The sequence below is a fragment of the Medicago truncatula genome, chromosome 5, assembly GCF_003473485.1.
Source record: "Medicago truncatula cultivar Jemalong A17 chromosome 5, MtrunA17r5.0-ANR, whole genome shotgun sequence".
Classification (NCBI taxonomy): domain Eukaryota; kingdom Viridiplantae; phylum Streptophyta; class Magnoliopsida; order Fabales; family Fabaceae; genus Medicago; species Medicago truncatula.
This window is the reverse complement of record NC_053046.1, coordinates 3,798,489-3,818,738: the sequence shown is the minus strand read 5'-3', so window position 1 is coordinate 3,818,738 and position 20,250 is coordinate 3,798,489. Positions and strand designations below refer to the sequence as shown.

The window sequence follows — 20,250 nt, the reverse complement described above, 5'->3', positions numbered from 1 at the left end:
AGTCATCTCATGAACCTAACGAATCGAACCATTTATAGTTCAAGTTCAACTCATTTAATTAACGAACTTAATTTTCAGCTCAAGTTCGGCTCATTTGGTTCATGAACCAAGTTCAATGAACCAATTGTCGAGTCGAATTACGAACTATATTCGAGTTGGTTCGGTTCATTGCCAGCCCTACCCACCGACAATCCCGTGACCGGCAAACTCTCTGCATCAATCTCTGACTTTGATTTTTCATTGGTCTCAATCTCTCTACAAACCCTAAAATAAAATTGTAAGTGTATTTTAATTTGATTCTTCATGCGTTAGTAAGTAATGATATTGTTTCAATGTCTTTATGTTTGTTATTGAATTTGATTTTTGATTTGATTTTCAATTTCAATTTTCCCATAACCCTTGTTATCATGGTTTTTGGGTGCCAAGCCATTAATTGGACTTGAACCTTTTGACCGTTGATATCTCTCTTTTTTCTTGGGAAGGGTAAAAGGAGAAAAACCCTTAAAAAGTTCTAGATTCGGGGGTCGTTTTCGCTACGGGAAGGTGTTAGGCACCCGGAGCGATTATGGTATTCCATAAGAACCGCTCTCCTAAGTTTATTTCTACGCTTTAATTTTATTGCTTATTTGTAAAAAAGAAAGTGTGATTAGTTAAGAATGGGGGTGAGAAGAAGTAGAATTTGATTTTATTTCGGCTTGGATGAGTTTTGACTCATTGCCTACGTACCCTTTTAAGGGATCAAAACCGTTCGTAGTTCATTCTCAAAAAAATGGTTTTTGTTTTTGTTGGTTGATTTTAAGTTTGAAAAGAGATTTTGAAGAATAGAGATGAGAGGCCTCAAGGGCATAAGATTTGGAAAAAGTGAGGTGGAATTAGTCTTTTTCAAAATGAAGTCTATGGAGGATTAAGATTTATTGAAAATTTTACTTAAGAAAAATAAGGGGAAAATAAGGAGTTTTGACTCCATTTTATTTTCAAAAAGGTTTTCAAGTGAAGTTATTTGCATGTTCTTTTTGGAAAAAAGTTGGATTTTTATCTAAGTGTTCAAACCTATACGCTTATCTAAACATACAATCCTATGCATACATCTAAGGTGAGTGTGTGCGTGTCGGTGCGTCATAGTGTCCATAGTCCATATTACAAAAATTGCCTAAATACATTCTATGGCCCCTTTGCCAAGCTACATACCGATGATAACAAATTACATTACCAAATGAATTAAAACTTGCAAAAATAAATGCTAAGCTAAAGAAAGTGGAGAGAGTGGTGGAATGCTATGAAATGAATGGCACATGAGATGAAATGGTTAGTAATCATAAAGCACACAATAGTAGGAAGTAATTAAAAGGAAATGCATAAAGATGGCAAAGAAAAAAAGTAATAAAGTGGTAATAAACCTAAAAGACATTTGATATGATATCTAAAGATGCTAGTGACCCATAACTATCACATCATGGCAATTTTGAAAGAAATTTTGTTTTAAACCATGACATGCAATTAATGGAGACATGTGCATGCAAAATATCACACCAAGTTCATAGAGGAATTTGCCACTTTATTCCTTAAGACTAAACTTGTTGCTTGCAAAACAAGAAATTCATAAAATCATATTCAAAAACAGCAAACAAAAACACATTTCCAGAGGCATATTCATCACCATATTAGGCATCCTTTATCCATGTCATAATATCAAAATGTCAAGAACAAAACATAGCAAAATACATACCAAAAGTGTAAAAGCACATGGAATTAGTTCATGCCACTTTAACATCCTTTTTTATGCAAGAAACACCATAGAAATGCCAAGAATATACCAAGAAATAACCAGGATTTTTAGGATTTTCTTATAAAAAAGGGTGAGCAAGCAACAGGTGCAAGTAGCAAAAAAAACAGTGTGAATAGCACAAAAGGAGCAAAAAACGTAAAAAAACAATGGATAAAGCCCAAGCCCAATAACCAACAGACCCGGATGCACAGGGGACGCACGATTGATCCAGGATTCTAAAACCCTAGATCAAACGGCCAGGAACAAAAGGGATTGGACCGGTCTTGGACCGGTCCGGTTCGCTGGCTTATAAAAGCAACAGAGCTCCGGTTTTTTCATTTTTCTACTTCCCTTTCTCTCTCTAAGTTCCTCCCTCTTCTCTCATCTCTCACTTCTCTCTAACCTCGCCGCCGGCGAGGATGAAGCTACGGCGGAGACCTTGAAGGTCCGCCGGAAACTTCATCTTCTCCGGCGAGTTCATGCAGTTTCCGGTGACCTAAAATTCCAGATTTCAAAGATTCTTGCATATTTTGATTCGTCCTTTAACCCTAAACACGAATCCAGCATTCGTTTTTTCAATTACGGCTTGAAACGACATAGATCTTAAAAAAACTTTTACGGTTTTGAAATGATTTTTTTTGATTTTTGAATGAGATCGTTTAGATCTTTAAAGATCTACATCGTTTCGTCGTTTGATTACTTTTTGATGCTTATTCTCGCCTTCAAAACGTTGATCCTTACGGATCTAGACTTTGATGTTTACGGTTATAGTTTTTCTTTGAATTCTGGAACCTTTGGATCTGTTTTGCTTGCGTGTTTTTTAGGTTTAACAGTGATATTATCTTGAGAAGAGATTCTGAGTTTTACCTAAGGTTTTGGTTGAAACCTTCAATGGAGAAATGCTTTGGAAAACTTCAATCCCTGATGCTATGTGATTTGGCTTTGAATCCGGAAATAAACCGGTGTTCCTGCTGGTTTCTTGCTTTATCGTCTTCTTCGCCGGTTTAAACCTTCATTATCTTTCCTTCTTCTTCGTCTTCCTCACTGTATCTTCGTGATCGGTGCTGGAGTTTGCCTTTGGCGAATTCGCACCTTGAATTGCGAAGATACTGATTCAATGATGATGATTCTTCAAAGACTCACTGAGAATCCATGAAAAATAGCTTGAATTTGTGTAGTTTCTGTTTCTGGAAAAGGTTAGGTTTACGCCATTGATGAATGTTGAAGCTTTTTCTGTTTTGATTTGTAACTGACAAGAGAGAGAGTGTGACTCTGTGTTTATGAGTTGGCACTTGATGAATCGAAAAACGTGTGAAATTCATTGACACTGTGTTGCTTTTATAGCTGACAAGTGTACTGTTTGGCCAATGGAGAACTGACACGTATCCTGGACTTGCTTACTTGGGCGCTGCTTGCTATTTTTATTTAAGGACCAATCTGCAAATTGTGAAAATGACAAGGACTGGACTGCAAAATTAAAAAAACTTGAAATGAAATAAACAAAAAACAGTTTGGACAAAAATGCAATTTTGGGACCTCAATTGAGGGACCAAAATGCAATTAAAAATAAAATTTGAATAAAAAACATAATTTGACCAAACGTAAAGTGAAACAAAAAACAAAAAATAAAATTGACAAAACGGACTAAAACGAACCAATGGCCTAAATGAGGTACTTCAAAGTAACCTCCCCATGCCAAAATTTTATGTGAAATGACCAAAATGCCCCTAGGGCTAAAAACGACCTAAACAGATTGAAATTGACTCAACACTGACTCAGACGCAAGTTTGAAATGAATTTTAACAAGGTTTACTGATGAAATGTAAAAAACAATTCGAAAAGACTCAGAGACAGTCACAAGGATGAAAATGGGTCCCACTGCAGGAGATGTCCAAAATACCCTTCTGTATGACTTTTTGCAAATTTTGAAATAAACTGTAGAAAAAGCAATGCAATGATTCAGAGACACTTTTGAATGACTTACAAGACAAGTAAAGACATTTTGAAAGGTTTTATGCAAGAAAAACATAGGTAAAATTGTGATTGAAAATACTGCGAGACAGAGACAAATTGAACTGTGCAGTTGAAATTTGATAATTGACAAAGTTTGAAATGAAATTGGGCCCAATATTTTTAGGTCCAAAAACAGGGTATAACAGCTGCCCCTATTTAAGTTTCTTTGTCTGGAGAGTCAAGAGACGGAGCCTTTGGCTTGACAGGACGAAGATACTTAAATATTAGCATTTGCACTGTGTTTGGACGTAAAAATACGCCTACCCATTTTCAAATAATATGCATGCCATGCATCATTTGGATTATGAATGCAAGATCTCATGGGGATTGGAATTAACAAAATATGTCGTATCCATTGCGGGATTGGTGGACATTGACAAAGATAGTGAATAGCAGAGTAACGGGAAACTAGAAACAAGCTGGACAGGTACAAGCTGTTCTTGGATTCAAACTAGCCACTTGACCGGGGATGAAACAAACAGACAACTGCGAGTTGTTCTTATGGATTCGAACTGGTCACTTCACAGGGGATAGAGGTTACTGGACAAACATGAGTTGTTCTTATGGATTCGAACTGGTAACTCACTTGGGGATATTGGAAAGTGCGAGTTGTTCTTATGGATTCGAACTGGTGACCCGACTGGAAAAAGAGAAAATTGGCAAGTACGAGTTGTTCTTACGGATTCGAACTGGTTACTCGACTGAACGCAAGGCAAATTGACAAGTGCGAGCTGCTCTTGGGCTTTGAGCTGGTTACTCGACTGAAAGCAAAGGCAAATAAACAGGTGTGAGCTTGTTCTTGGATGCGAACTGGTTACTCCACCGGAGACAAAGACAAAATGGACAGGCGCAAGCTGCTCTTGGATCGAGCTAGCCACTTGAGCGAACAGAAACAGATAGACGGGTACAAGCTGCTCTTGGATTGAGCTAGCCATTTGACCAAACGGAAACATATTGACAGGTACAAGCTGCTCTTGGATTGAGCTGGGCACTTGACCGATAACATAAGCAAATTGATAGGTACAAGCTGTTCCTGGACTTGAACTAGCCACTTGACCAAACAGAAACATATTCACTGGGGATTGGTTTATTCTGACAAAATATAGATTGAGATTGACTTGACGTCGATTTGATTTGAAAGGTAGAAATTGACCGATATTATTGGCTCACAAAGTTTCGACAGAGAACCTGACATGAGTATTGAATTGAGACTGATGTTGACATTGGAAATGCAATATGCATGGACGATATAACAGATTCATTAAATGCATGGATACGTAATATGCATGATTATGCATGTATGAATGCTTGTAATGCATGACTGTTGGCATTTTGTAGGCACGACTTCACGGGGAAGACAAGACATTAGAGCATTGGGCACGTAGTGGCTCGTGCTATATTACACATTCTTGGAAATCCTCTTTGGAGATGACGTCGTTGGGAGACGTATCGGAGCCAAGGCTGAGGGCAGGCAGGTATGCAACTTGCTGGAGATAGAATCTTGGAAGACTTTACTGGGGAAAACGCCGTTGTGCTGGGCATTTCAGTGCTGGGTATGTTGTAGACATTTCATCTGTGGTCAATGCTTTTTGCATGTTATATTCTCATTTTCATTTTTTGCATCCCATTTTTGCCTGGATCGCCCTTTCGGGTTTTCGATCCACCAGGGAAATAAATTCTTTTCAATGCCCCATTTTTGCCTGAACTGCCCTTTCGGGTTGTCAATCCAGCGGGGTGCTCATTTTTGCCTAAGCCGCCCTTTCGGGTTTTCAACTTAGCGAGCTCATTTGTTTTCATGCGTTTTCGTTCTGTTTTTTCATTCTTGCCATTGACCACAGACTATCCTGGAGGAGAACCTGCTTATAACATATATTGAAATAGACATCAACATACTCTCGCTCATGCATGTTTCATTTGAATGTACCCTGTTGCTCAGGTTTGCTTTTCAAAATAGACAAAAGGTTTTCAATTTTCAAAATGTTTGTTTCAAGCATTGTCATTATCAAAATAGAAAGAAAATGTTTTGTATATAGCTTTGAAAGTAGAAGAAAAAATAGAATTTTCAAACAAAAGCAAAGGCTCAAATTGATGTATAAGAGTGGTGGTCAGCCAAAGGCATGACTCCACGGATTCACAAAGCTTGGAAAATGGTAATTTTATTGGTTGGTGGTACATTGAACACAGTAATCACTACATTTCCTGGAAATTTTGAATTCACAAGCACAGAGGCTTTAGATGAAGATAGTCATTAACAGCAGCAGATGCCCCAAGGGGGACGGTGGTTGGCCAGATATAGTTACTTGCCTTTTGTTTCAATCTCATTTTTGCATGAACCGCCCTTCCGGGTTTTCGGCTCATCGAGACGCTCATTCTTGCCTGAGTTGTGTACAATCTCAGCGAGCTTTTCATATATTTTTTTGTCCCTTATTTTTGCCTGGACCGCCCTTTCGGGTTTTCGATCCACCGGGAAGCGCATTTTTGCCTAGGCCGCCCTTTCGGGTTTTCGACCTACCACGCTGTTCTTTTCATATTTCTAGGCAAAGTATTTCTTGACTATATCGGCATTCACTGGATTTGGAAGTTCTACACCATCCATGTGTGTAAGGATTAAAGCACCACCGGAGAAGGCCTTCTTGACAACATAAGGACCTTCATAGTTAGGCGTCCACTTGCCCCTTGGGTCGGGTTGCTGGCTTATCCTCCTTTTCAATACAAGTTCCCCTACCTTGAATTCTCGAGGATGGACTTTCTTGTCAAAGGCAGTCTTCATTCTTGCTTGATATGACTGTCCACGAGCCATGGCATCCATACGTTTTTCCTCAATCAAATTCAACTGATCATACCGGCTTTAGCACCATTCAGCCTCAGATAACTTTGCTTCCATGATCACACGGAGAGATGGGATCTCCACTTCCAAAGGAAGAACTGCTTCCATACCATATACAAGAGAGAAAGGGGTTGCCCCTGTTGAACTGCGCACAGTAGTACGGTAGCCATGTAGAGCATAGGGTAACACCTCATGCCAGTCCTTATAAGTGGTTACCATCTTCTGGACAATTCTCTTGATATTCTTGTTGGCGGCCTCAACTGCACCATTCATCTGAGGTCTATAAGGAGAAGAGTTATGGTGCTCGATTTTGAATTCTTCACAAAGAGCTTGCACCACATTGTTATTCAGGTTGGTACCATTGTCGGTAATAATCTTGCTGGGAACACCATATCGACAGATGATGTTGTTCTTGATGAACTTAGTTACCACTTGCTTGGTCACATTGGTATAAGATGCTGCTTCAACCCACTTGGTGAAGTAGTCAATTGCCACTAAGATGAAACGATGACCATTTGAAGCCTTCGGTTCAATTCTTCCAATCATGTCGATGCCCCACATTGAGAACGGCCATGGGGATGACATAACATTGAGAGCATGCGGAGGCACATGAATCTTATCAGCATAGATTTGACATTTGTGGCATTTTCTGGCGTATTGGTAGCAATCATGCTCCATGGCCATCCAGTAGTAACCTGCTCGTAACAACTTCCTTGACATAGTATGCCCTGTAGCATGGGTCCCGAAGGTACCGTCATGTACATCATGCATTAACTGCTCTGCTTCATGTTCATCAACACATCTTAACAATACCATGTCGTAGTTTCTCTTGTACAGAATATCTCCATCTAACAGGAATCTACTGGCCAATCTTCTCAAGGTCTTCTTGTCTTGCTTGGAAGCACCCGGCGGATACTCACGGCTCAGCAAGAACTGTTTGATGTCGTAGTACCAGGGTCTATAGTCAACCACATTTTCACCAGCCTGATCGATCACATCCCCAATAGCAAACACATGTGAAGGTCTTTCAAGGCGTTGCACTTTGATTACTGGCACATCATTCCAATGGTTTACTCGAAACATGGAGGATAGAGTAGCAAGAGCATCAGCCATTTGGTTCTCATCACGAGGAATATGGTGCAGCTCAACCTTTGTAAAATACGTCAGCAAACGTCTCGCATAATCACGATAAGGAATCAACTTAGCATGGTGGGTCTCCCATTCACCCTTTATCTGATTGATGACGAGCGCAGAATCTCCATAGATGTCGAGGTGTTTGATTCTCATGTCAATTGCTTCCTCGATCCCAAAGATACATGCTTCATACTCAGCCATATTGTTTGTACATTCGAACAGAATTCGGGCGGTAAAGGGAATGTGATGCCCTTGCGGGGATACAATGACTGCCCCAATTCCTTTACCATAAGCATTGACAGCACCATCAAAGACTAAACCCCACTTGCTATTGGGATCTGGACCTTCGTCAATCAACGGTTCTTCGCAGTCTTTGGATTTCAAATACATGATCTCTTCATCGGGGAAATCGAATTCAATTGGTTGGTAATCATCAAGAGGTTGGTAAGCAAGGTGATCGGCAAGAATGCTACCTTTGATTGCCTTTTGAGTTTTGAACACAATATCATATTCAGACAAAAGCATCTGCCAGCGTGCAATCTTTCCAGTAACAGCAGCTTTCTCAAAGATATACTTGATCGGGTCCATTCTGGATATCAACCAAGTTGTATGATTCACCAAATAATGACGCAGGCGTTTGGCAGCCCAAGCTAGAGCACAACAAGTCTTCTCAAGCATTGTATACCGAGTTTCACAGTCGGTGAACTTCTTGCTCAGATAGTAGATAGCATGTTCTTTCTTTCCAGTTTCATCTTGTTGACCAAGTACACATCCCATGGATTCATCAAATACCGCCAAATACATAATCAAAGGCCTTCCTTCCACGGGTGGGACAAGGATAGGGGGCTCCAGCAGGTAATTCTTGATGCTATCAAAAGCTTCCTGGCATTCATCATTCCATACAACAGGCTGATTCTTTCTGAGTAGCTTGAAGATCGGCCCACAGGTTGCGGTCATGTGAGATATGAACCGGGAGATGTAATTCAAACGCCCGAGGAAACCTCTGACTTGCTTCTCTGTCTGTGGAGCTGGCATTTCTCGGATGGCCCGGACTTTATCAGGATCGACTTCAATGCCCTTTTGGCTGACAATGAAGCCTAATAACTTCCCGGACCTGACACCGAATGTACATTTGTTGGGATTCAATCGCAGCTTGTATTTTCTCAACCTTTCAAACATCTTTGTTAAATATTCAACATGCTGCTCCTCATCTGTTGACTTCACAATCATGTCGTCCACATATACTTCGACTTCTTTGTGAATCATGTCATGAAACAGAGTAGTCATTCCCCTTTGATAGGTAGCACCAGCATTAATTAGGCCGAACGGCATCACTTTGTAACAGAAAGTACCCCATGGAGTGATAAAAGATGTCTTTTCTCTATCTTCCGGAGACATTTTGATCTGATTGTAACCGGAGAAACCGTCCATGAAGGAAAACACCTTAGATTGAGCAGTATTATCAACGAGCACATCAATATGAGGTAATGGAAAGTTGTCTTTTGGACTGGCTTTGTTCAAGTCCCTGAAGTCAACGCACATCCGGACTTTACCATCCTTCTTCGGCACTGGTACAATATTAGCAACCCATTCAGGGTACTCAACTGTCATGAGGAAACCCGCATCAATTTGCTTTTGAACCTCGCTCTTAATCTTGAGAGCCATATCAGGATGAGTCCTTCTCAATTTCTGTCTGACGGGAAGACATTCAGGCTTGGTGGGGATCCGATGCTCCACAATCATAGGGTCTAGACCTGGCATATCTTCATACGACCATGCAAAAATATCCGGATATTCCCGGAGGAGCTGGATGATCTTCTGTTTAACCCCTTCCTCTAGAGTAGCACCAATCTTGATTTCTTGCTTGTTTTCCTCGGTACCTATATTGATAAGCTCAATCTCTTCCTGGTGAGGCTGAATGGCTTTCTTTTCTTGCTCAAGTAACCGAGTAATCTCATACGGTATGTCATCACCTTCCTCATCTTCGGCTTCACACACAGGGAAATCAAAACTTGGAGGAACCGTAGGATTACTGTGTTCAACGGGTTTATTATGGTTCAACCTGCATATAATGATTGGATGATTTTAGAAAGAGTTTTTTTTTTCATGCAGATTTTTGAAATTAATAAGAAAATACAGACGTTTTGGTTTTTTCTGGCATTACCATTGTTTCCAAGGGAAAAAACACTAAAAAAAGTAGTCGTGGAAGAAACGACAAAATTTTATTAATCAACGGCAATGCCGAAACAAACATGCCCTTACAGAAAATATCACTTTCGCTTTGGGCAGAGCGAGAGGATTGTTATTTTGAAAACAAAGCACTAAAGCAACAAGACACATTACTCAGAAACATGCATGATTGAAGGAATGTCAATGGCATCCCAATTTGTCGCAATGCCTCCTGGTGTAACAAATACAGGCCTGAGACCAGATCCAGTGGCTTCTTCAGAGATAGCATTAACAAACCCTGCACTGTGGAAGACTCCCGAGGAAACCCTTGATGACGGGGAGAACCCGAGACCTTCTTTACGCTTGTTCTCACAGAGCTGTATCACCTTGCCCCAACCGGCAGTCTGACCTTCCTGGATAACCTTCCGAGCATCTTTCAATGAAGTCATAGCAACCCCAGCTTTCTTAGGCTCTGCACCCTCAATGGTCAAACCTTGGAAAGCAGTCCCTTCAGCAGACCCTGCTTCAATACAAGAGAAAGAAGTCAGCTGGCTGACTAAATATGCTTCTTCTCCATGAATGGTAACAAGCTTTCCATTCCTTATGAACTTCAACTTCTGATGTAAGGTGGAGGTTACCGCACCCGCATCGTGTATCCACGGTCTTCCCAGCAGACAACTGTAGGATGCATTAATGTCCATCACTTGGAAGGTAATCAAGAAATTCTCAGGGCCAATGGTTATTGGCAAGTCTATCTCCCCCAGCACATTCTTTCGAGATCCATCAAAAGCTTTGACCAAGAAAGTACTTCTCCTCAAAGGGGTCCCACGGTAGCTCAACTGATCTAGAGTTGTCTTGGGCATTACATTGAGAGAGGAACCGGTATCCACCAACACATTTGATATCAAGTCTGATTTACAATTCACCGAGATGTGCAAAGCCAGATTGTGACTCTTTCCCACTTCCGGCAACTCTTCTTCACTAAACCAGAGGTTGTTACAAGCAGTAATATTTCCCACTATGCCACCGAAACGATCTACCGAGACTTCGTGGTCAACATAAGCCTGCTCCAGCACTTTCAACAAGGTATTCCTGTGAGCCTCGGAGCTCAAGAGCAATGACAATACAGATATCTTCGAAGGAGTCTGCAGCAATTGATCAACGATCTTGTAGTCGCTCCTCTTTATTATCCTCAGAATCTCATCTAAATTCGAATCCTCTATAGATTTGCCTGGCTGATTCACATCTGTAGCAATGGGTGAAACAACGGTTGGAGTTGCTTCTTCAACTGGTGGAGTGATTGGCGTAGCTACCTTCTTCTGAAATAATGGCGGACGAACCTTCCCGCTTCTTAGCACTGCAGAAGTCCCTTCGGCAATATTGCTTACTGTGGCAAAGGAGGCTAGAGGCACCTCTACTCCATTTTCTATCATAGTAGCATTGTATTTGTATGGCACTGCCTTGTCCGAAACATAAGGAATTGGTCCTGGCAACCTTATCACCAAAGGCTCAGCATTCTTCTTCAAAGGTACGCTCTTGACAGGCGGATCGTGAAAAACTGGCACAATCACGCAAACATCACTGACAGTCAGAAGATTATCATTCATCAAGCTTTGGATGTCGTCTTGAACAGCATGGCAACCCAAAGGATCACGGAGGCATCCTAGACACTTGGCATGATCATGGCTGAACAGAGAAGCTTTGCACAGCTTGATGTGCAGAGGCACTAGAGGAGTTGCGACGTTGCGGACATCAAGTCTAGGAGCTTCCTCACACACTTCGATCATATTCACAGCGGCATGATTTGGTAGCGGATTGTCGAGGACATGTGGAACATTATTCTCAAAAGTCAGCTTCCCTTGATCAATGAGTTTCTTCACGATATACTTCAAAGCATAACACCCCTCGACATCATGACCTAAGGCACCTTGATGAAAGTCACATTTGAGATCAGACCTGAACCTTGGAGGCAACGGATCAGGTGGGGGCTTACCCTGTCTAGTCGTGCAGTGTCCTCTCTGGAGTAAAGTTGGAAGAAGTTCTGCATACAACATTGGTATAGGAGGAAAAGTTGGTCTAGTATACTGCTGCTGCTGTTGTTGTTGTTGTTGTTGTTGTTGAACCGGCAACTGTTGTTTCATCTGTTGGGCAATTGCATTGACGGGCACCTGAGGCTGGCCCGGTGGCAAAGGGTACTGATGATAAAACGGTGGGAAGAACGGATGCTGAGAGTACGGCATATATGGGTATGACGGAGGCATTTGAGCTGCATTGATAGGAGCAACGGTAGCCATTGATTGACCGGCTCCAGCTGACACCATCCCCACTTCCGTTTCTTTCTTCTTGTGGTGTCCATTACCATATCTCTTCGATGCACTCACAGAGGATTCAGCTTTCTCAAACACAATGATTCCATCCCTGACGGCTTCCTCAAGACGGGTTCCCATGGTGACCATCTCCGAAAAGTTGTTCGGGGCAGCGATGATCATCCTCTCAACATAATCTTTTTTCAAGGTCTTTAAGAACGTCTGGGTCATTTCTTCTTCATCTAAAGCAGGAGTGATACGGGCAGCTGCCCCTCTCCACCTTTGCGCATATTCACGGAAACTTTCCTCCTTTTTCTGAGATAGGGACCTGAGAAACTCCCTATTCGGCTTCAATCGAGTGTTAAACCCGTAGTGGCTCTTGAAAGCAGTGGCCAGCTCATCAAAAGTATGGACATCGTCTTTGCTCAGACTAGTATACCACTCTGCAGCATCTTCCATCAGACTGTCTTGGAAGTAATGGATCATAAGGGAATCATTGTCCTTGTAGTTGCCCATCTTCCGGACATATTTGACAATATGATTTTGAGGACAAGTCAGCCCGTTATACTTGTCGAACTCCGGGACTTTGAACTTTTTTGGAACATCTACCTTCGATACCAAGCAGAGATCCTGGGTTTTAATGGAGTCTCCATTTCCCCTGTTGGTCTTAATTTCCCGTCGGAGCTCTTTGGCAAGTTCTGCCATTCTCTCTTCCATAGTTCCGGTTGTGGCAATACTCCCGTGGTGCGCATTAGCATGGACAAATAGAGGCACTGCATTCACAATGGGCTCGGTAACAGTTGTTGCGGCTTGAGTCAAGGCGGTACTAACTGGAGTTAAGTTTGCCCCTGGGATCGGGCCACTGTTGGTAGTACCAGAGGTCCCTGCCCCCGTATTAGCAGTATAGTACAGCGGAAGTCCGTAAGGATACCCGGATGGCATGATAAAGCGGGGATCAGTCGTTACTGTAGGAGTCACATTTGCAGCTGTAGAAACTACAGGAACTGGTTGTTCCTGAGCAGCCAACAGAGCAGTCATAGCATCATGAGCTTTGGCCAATTCCTCCCTTAAAGATGCCAATTCGGTACGAAGCTGCGTGTTCTCTTCTTCCATAGCCCTTTTCTTTCTTCTGTATTCTCTGGTTCGATCAATTCTATCAGGTTCGTAAATTCTCTGAGCACGAGCCACTTTTCACACTGTGGCAGAGAAACCAGGAGGTAGTGAGCACTTGGAAGCCTTTGCGACCAATGCATGATGCATATGATGCATGATATGCAAATGCAAATGCGAAAGACTTATTTTTTCATCGAAGGATTTTTAAACAAATTAGAAATCTTGCAAATAATCAAAACTACATAGTATTCTCAAAAGAAAGACTTTGAAATAAACACATGAAGCCCTCAAGCATAGGAAGTAGTCGGAGCATCGTCGGACTCGGAATCTGAATCACAGTATCTGGCAAAGAAGTCTCGTCGTCCTCGGGCTCTCTTGGAATCCCTCATAAGCAGCTCGTCTTTCTCTTCCAATTCCCTCCGGGCCTTAGCTAGTTCTTTCTTCAACATCAGATTCTCATGAGTCTTCTGCTCATCTCTACCATCCAAAGTCATGATTAGATTCTCGGCTTGATTGTACCGAGCTTTCCACACTTGCTTCTCACGACTCTCCATAGCTAGATGCTCCTGATACATATCCTGAGTTGTGGGGAGTAGAGGTAGAGGCATAGATGGAGTGGATGAAGACACGTATCTCATAGCTGGATAAGGCATACCAATCTCCTCAGCTCGATCTATCACCCACTGAGTATAAGCCTCATGAGCAACACCGGATCTCACACCTAGATGCTTCACACTCTTCCTTCGAACCTTGGACCAAGCATCCATGAAAGCTTTCCTTTGTCCGGTAGGAGCATTCGCATAGAAGAAGAACTCTGGAGATGTAGCAAGATTGATGGGCTTCGACTTCATAGGAAAACCAAACTGTCTCATAGCAAGCTCGGGGTTGTAGTTAATTCCTCCACGAGTACCAAGAAGAGGTACGTTGAGAAAGCCTCCACAACCCATGATGATTTCCTTCACTTGAGCGGCGGGAGTGAGCCAGACGACCTCATTAGGAGTGAGGGCCATAATCCGCTGCGAGTAGGACCAATTCTCCGAGTTATCATGGAAGGAACTCGGAAGGTGCGAAATAAACCACCTATACAAAAGAGGTATGCAGCAAAGAATATACCCACGGCCTTTGAGAGTCCTGTCATGAATGGCGTGGTAGGTGTCTGCTAGCAAAGTAGGAACCGGGTTCTTGGAATGAAAGATCTCGATAGCATTCATGTCCACGAAGTTGTCGAGGTTCGGAAAGAGAATGAGCCCGTAGATAAGCAAAGCAAGAATAGCCTCGAGTGTGTCCTGGCGAGTGGTACCGAGATTAGCCTGATCAAGAAGATACTTCGAAGTGAACCCCCGGATGTGAGACTTGGTAATAAGATGGTTGGAGACGTCGGAAGTCTTGAGGTAGAGATCCTTAGCAATAACCAGAGGAGTAAGAGAAGTTCCGGGACCGGTGAAAGGTGCCTTCTCGGCTATGGGTAAACCCACTAGATTGGAGTAAGCCTCGAGAGTAGGAACCAACTGGAAGTCCGGGAAAGTGAAGCAGCGGAAGCTCGGATCATAAAATTGCACTAGAGTGTGCACTAACTTCTCATCCACATCGGTTCGGAGCAAAGTAAGCAATCCCCCATACCGGAGTCGGAACCCTGTTTGACTCTTGACCTTGAGTGCCAACTCTCTCAAACTAACCAAATCCACTTCCTTGAACTTGTAGCACTTAGTCTTCTTCATACCTGTGGTTATTTACAAAAATTTCCATTTGTTTAAACCCTTCGATGAATGCATGAAAAAATGTTTATGCATGAATGCATGTATGCATGATTGTGTTGTTTAGTTACAATGTGGGTTGAGATCCAAAGTAACAAGGCCACGGATGGACACGGCGTCCGGTGAACTAAGGCTTCAGATAATAGTAACCAAGGTTCTAACACAGTTCCCAAACTGCAACCTCTCTCACATATATCATGGTAGTACAGGACGACACCCGTTCCATGATTATTTGTGAGAAGGTCTAGTTTGAGTGTAGTATCGCGTGACGACTAAAGTTTGAGACAACACTCAATTTAGCCACCGCACTACGTCCTAAAAAGGCTAGGATGGGTTTGGTAACTACGGTTCATAGCTTCGTCGAACAATTGAAAGTGAAGTGCCTAAGCATGACAACACACGCCGACAATATCACCTTCAAAATGCCTCAGCTATGTGAGATTGATCGCATAATCCAATACACGAGGCAACCCCCGGATTGAATTGTCGATTATATCTCTACCCTAACATAAGTTCACTCAGCCTGGGTTAGGACTTTTGATATTCTTACCCCACACGTCAAATGAAAGTAAACAAGTATTCACATATGTAAGCAATAAAACAAAGCGTAAATATAAACTAAGGAAAACTAGGCGCGACCCGCTAAAAAGAGTCCCCAGTGAAGTCGCCATTTCTGTTATCATGGTTTTTGGGTGCCAAGCCATTAATTGGACTTGAACCTTTTGACCGTTGATATCTCTCTTTTTTCTTGGGAAGGGTAAAAGGAGAAAAACCCTTAAAAAGTTCTAGATTCGGGGGTCGTTTTCGCTACGGGAAGGTGTTAGGCACCCGGAGCGATTATGGTATTCCATAAGAACCGCTCTCCTAAGTTTATTTCTACGCTTTAATTTTATTGCTTATTTGTAAAAAAGAAAGTGTGATTAGTTAAGAATGGGGGTGAGAAGAAGTAGAATTTGATTTTATTTCGGCTTGGATGAGTTTTGACTCATTGCCTACGTACCCTTTTAAGGGATCAAAACCGTTCGTAGTTCATTCTCAAAAAAATGGTTTTTGTTTTTGTTGGTTGATTTTAAGTTTGAAAAGAGATTTTGAAGAATAGAGATGAGAGGCCTCAAGGGCATAAGATTTGGAAAAAGTGAGGTGGAATTAGTCTTTTTCAAAATGAAGTCTATGGAGGATTAAGATTTATTGAAAATTTTACTTAAGAAAATAAAGGGGAAAATAAGGAGTTTTGACTCCATTTTATTTTCAAAAAGGTTTTCAAGTGAAGTTATTTGCATGTTCTTTTTGGAAAAAAGTTGGATTTTTATCTAAGTGTTCAAACCTATACGCTTATCTAAACATACAATCCTATGCATACATCTAAGGTGAGTGTGTGCGTGTCGGTGCGTCATAGTGTCCATAGTCCATATTACAAAAATTGCCTAAATACATTCTATGGCCCCTTTGCCAAGCTACATACCGATGATAACAAATTACATTACCAAATGAATTAAAACTTGCAAAAATAAATGCTAAGCTAAAGAAAGTGGAGAGAGTGGTGGAATGCTATGAAATGAATGGCACATGAGATGAAATGGTTAGTAATCATAAAGCACACAATAGTAGGAAGTAATTAAAAGGAAATGCATAAAGATGGCAAAGAAAAAAAGTAATAAAGTGGTAATAAACCTAAAAGACATTTGATATGATATCTAAAGATGCTAGTGACCCATAACTATCACATCATGGCAATTTTGAAAGAAATTTTGTTTTAAACCATGACATGCAATTAATGGAGACATGTGCATGCAAAATATCACACCAAGTTCATAGAGGAATTTGCCACTTTATTCCTTAAGACTAAACTTGTTGCTTGCAAAACAAGAAATTCATAAAATCATATTCAAAAACAGCAAACAAAAACACATTTCCAGAGGCATATTCATCACCATATTAGGCATCCTTTATCCATGTCATAATATCAAAATGTCAAGAACAAAACATAGCAAAATACATACCAAAAGTGTAAAAGCACATGGAATTAGTTCATGCCACTTTAACATCTTTTTTTATGCAAGAAACACCATAGAAATGCCAAGAATATACCAAGAAATAACCAGGATTTTTAGGATTTTCTTATAAAAAAGGGTGAGCAAGCAACAGGTGCAAGTAGCAAAAAAAACAGTGTGAATAGCACAAAAGGAGCAAAAAACGTAAAAAAACAATGGATAAAGCCCAAGCCCAATAACCAACAGACCCGGATGCACAGGGGACGCACGATTGATCCAGGATTCTAAAACCCTAGATCAAACGGCCAGGAACAAAAGGGATTGGACCGGTCTTGGACCGGTCCGGTTCGCTGGCTTATAAAAGCAACAGAGCTCCGGTTTTTTCATTTTTCTACTTCCCTTTCTCTCTCTAAGTTCCTCCCTCTTCTCTCATCTCTCACTTCTCTCTAACCTCGCCGCCGGCGAGGATGAAGCTACGGCGGAGACCTTGAAGGTCCGCCGGAAACTTCATCTTCTCCGGCGAGTTCATGCAGTTTCTGGTGACCTAAAATTCCAGATTTCAAAGATTCTTGCATATTTTGATTCGTCCTTTAACCCTAAACACGAATCCAGCATTCGTTTTTTCAATTACGGCTTGAAACGACATAGATCTTAAAAAAACTTTTACGGTTTTGAAATGATTTTTTTTGATTTTTGAATGAGATCGTTTAGATCTTTAAAGATCTACATCGTTTCGTCGTTTGATTACTTTTTGATGCTTATTCTCGCCTTCAAAACGTTGATCCTTACGGATCTAGACTTTGATGTTTACGGTTATAGTTTTTCTTTGAATTCTGGAACCTTTGGATCTGTTTTGCTTGCGTGTTTTTTAGGTTTAACAGTGATATTATCTTGAGAAGAGATTCTGAGTTTTACCTAAGGTTTTGGTTGAAACCTTCAATGGAGAAATGCTTTGGAAAACTTCAATCCCTGATGCTATGTGATTTGGCTTTGAATCCGGAAATAAACCGGTGTTCCTGCTGGTTTCTTGCTTTATCGTCTTCTTCGCCGGTTTAAACCTTCATTATCTTTCCTTCTTCTTCGTCTTCCTCACTGTATCTTCGTGATCGGTGCTGGAGTTTGCCTTTGGCGAATTCGCACCTTGAATTGCGAAGATACTGATTCAATGATGATGATTCTTCAAAGACTCACTGAGAATCCATGAAAAATAGCTTGAATTTGTGTAGTTTCTGTTTCTGGAAAAGGTTAGGTTTACGCCATTGATGAATGTTGAAGCTTTTTCTGTTTTGATTTGTAACTGACAAGAGAGAGAGTGTGACTCTGTGTTTATGAGTTGGCACTTGATGAATCGAAAAACGTGTGAAATTCATTGACACTGTGTTGCTTTTATAGCTGACAAGTGTACTGTTTGGCCAATGGAGAACTGACACGTATCCTGGACTTGCTTACTTGGGCGCTGCTTGCTATTTTTATTTAAGGACCAATCTGCAAATTGTGAAAATGACAAGGACTGGACTGCAAAATTAAAAAAACTTGAAATGAAATAAACAAAAAACAGTTTGGACAAAAATGCAATTTTGGGACCTCAATTGAGGGACCAAAATGCAATTAAAAATAAAATTTGAATAAAAAACATAATTTGACCAAACGTAAAGTGAAACAAAAAACAAAAAATAAAATTGACAAAACGGACTAAAACGAACCAATGGCCTAAATGAGGTACTTCAAAGTAACCTCCCCATGCCAAAATTTTATGTGAAATGACCAAAATGCCCCTAGGGCTAAAAACGACCTAAACAGATTGAAATTGACTCAACACTGACTCAGACGCAAGTTTGAAATGAATTTTAACAAGGTTTACTGATGAAATGTAAAAAACAATTCGAAAAGACTCAGAGACAGTCACAAGGATGAAAATGGGTCCCACTGCAGGAGATGTCCAAAATACCCTTCTGTATGACTTTTTGCAAATTTTGAAATAAACTGTAGAAAAAGCAATGCAATGATTCAGAGACACTTTTGAATGACTTACAAGACAAGTAAAGACATTTTGAAAGGTTTTATGCAAGAAAAACATAGGTAAAATTGTGATTGAAAATACTGCGAGACAGAGACAAATTGAACTGTGCAGTTGAAATTTGATAATTGACAAAGTTTGAAATGAAATTGGGCCCAATATTTTTAGGTCCAAAAACAGGGTATAACAACCCTAATCAAAACAAAAGGGGATTTTTTATTTTTGTTAATAATACTACTGCTCAGGTAAATCAAGGTTTTTATGTATGTTTTCCATTGTAGATATTGAATATAGAGTAATGGTTTTGCAGGGCAATTGAGAGCGTGGGGTTAGGAGTGACTGAATTCGAATAACGGGACCATGTGCTAACATCTAGCTAAGATCCTACTTTGTGAAATTGCAGGTACTATTTTTAAAATTCATATCTTAACATAATTAAGGAAAATGTCAGTGTCCAGTTATTTATTTATTTTTTAGTTTTGCGTTTGTTGAATTGGGTTTCTCGGATAACACTGCTGCTGCTATAGCTAGTGCTGCAGTTAGTGTTACTTCTGGTCTTCTGCTATACATGCACAATTAGTGTAGACCCCAATTGATGTTATGAGTCAAAGACTGATGGTTCAAGGTAGTTATAATGGTAGTGGTGGAAAGAGTATTTTGGCTAATCTTATTTATGAGAATTATAGAAATGGTTTTGATATGTTATAGAAATTTTTTTATGCTTATGGGCCAAGAGGATTCTTTATTTCAATATTGACTTATGCAGCTTATAATGTTGTTTGTTTGACTTCTTACTCTATGCTTCATATGTTCATTTGGGGTAGTTTTGGTTCATGTTTGACTTCTTACATCATTTTGTAATGATAAATTTGTTTCTTTGCAACAGAAGAATCAAGATGAAGAATCAAAAAATCTATTCATTTTACAAGAGGAAGGCCAATGATATTGAAAATGATGAAGACGTTATAATTTCTTCTTCTGAACCTGAACAAGTTTGTGAGAATTCAAGAATTGAAGAAAATGAGCCTTATCTTTCAAAGAAAAATAGAGTTATACCGAAACACATTAAGAATTATTTAGAACGTGAGCCTGGAATATGTTATATGCAAAACGATTTATATATTCTAGTTTATTTTGATGGCGGCCATCCCAAATATTTTT

The 20,250-nt window shown here is 40.6% G+C and overlaps 1 long non-coding RNA gene across 1 annotated transcript; it reads left to right on the top strand.

The window, feature by feature from the left end:
• Positions 1-182: 182 nt before the first annotated feature.
• LOC112421713 (uncharacterized) lies at positions 183-19,994 on the top strand. The gene is made up of 3 exons (XR_003011924.2): positions 183-277; positions 19,400-19,492; positions 19,976-19,994. It is a non-coding gene; the product is annotated as an uncharacterized lncRNA (long non-coding RNA).
• The last annotated feature ends 256 nt before the right edge of the window (positions 19,995-20,250 follow it).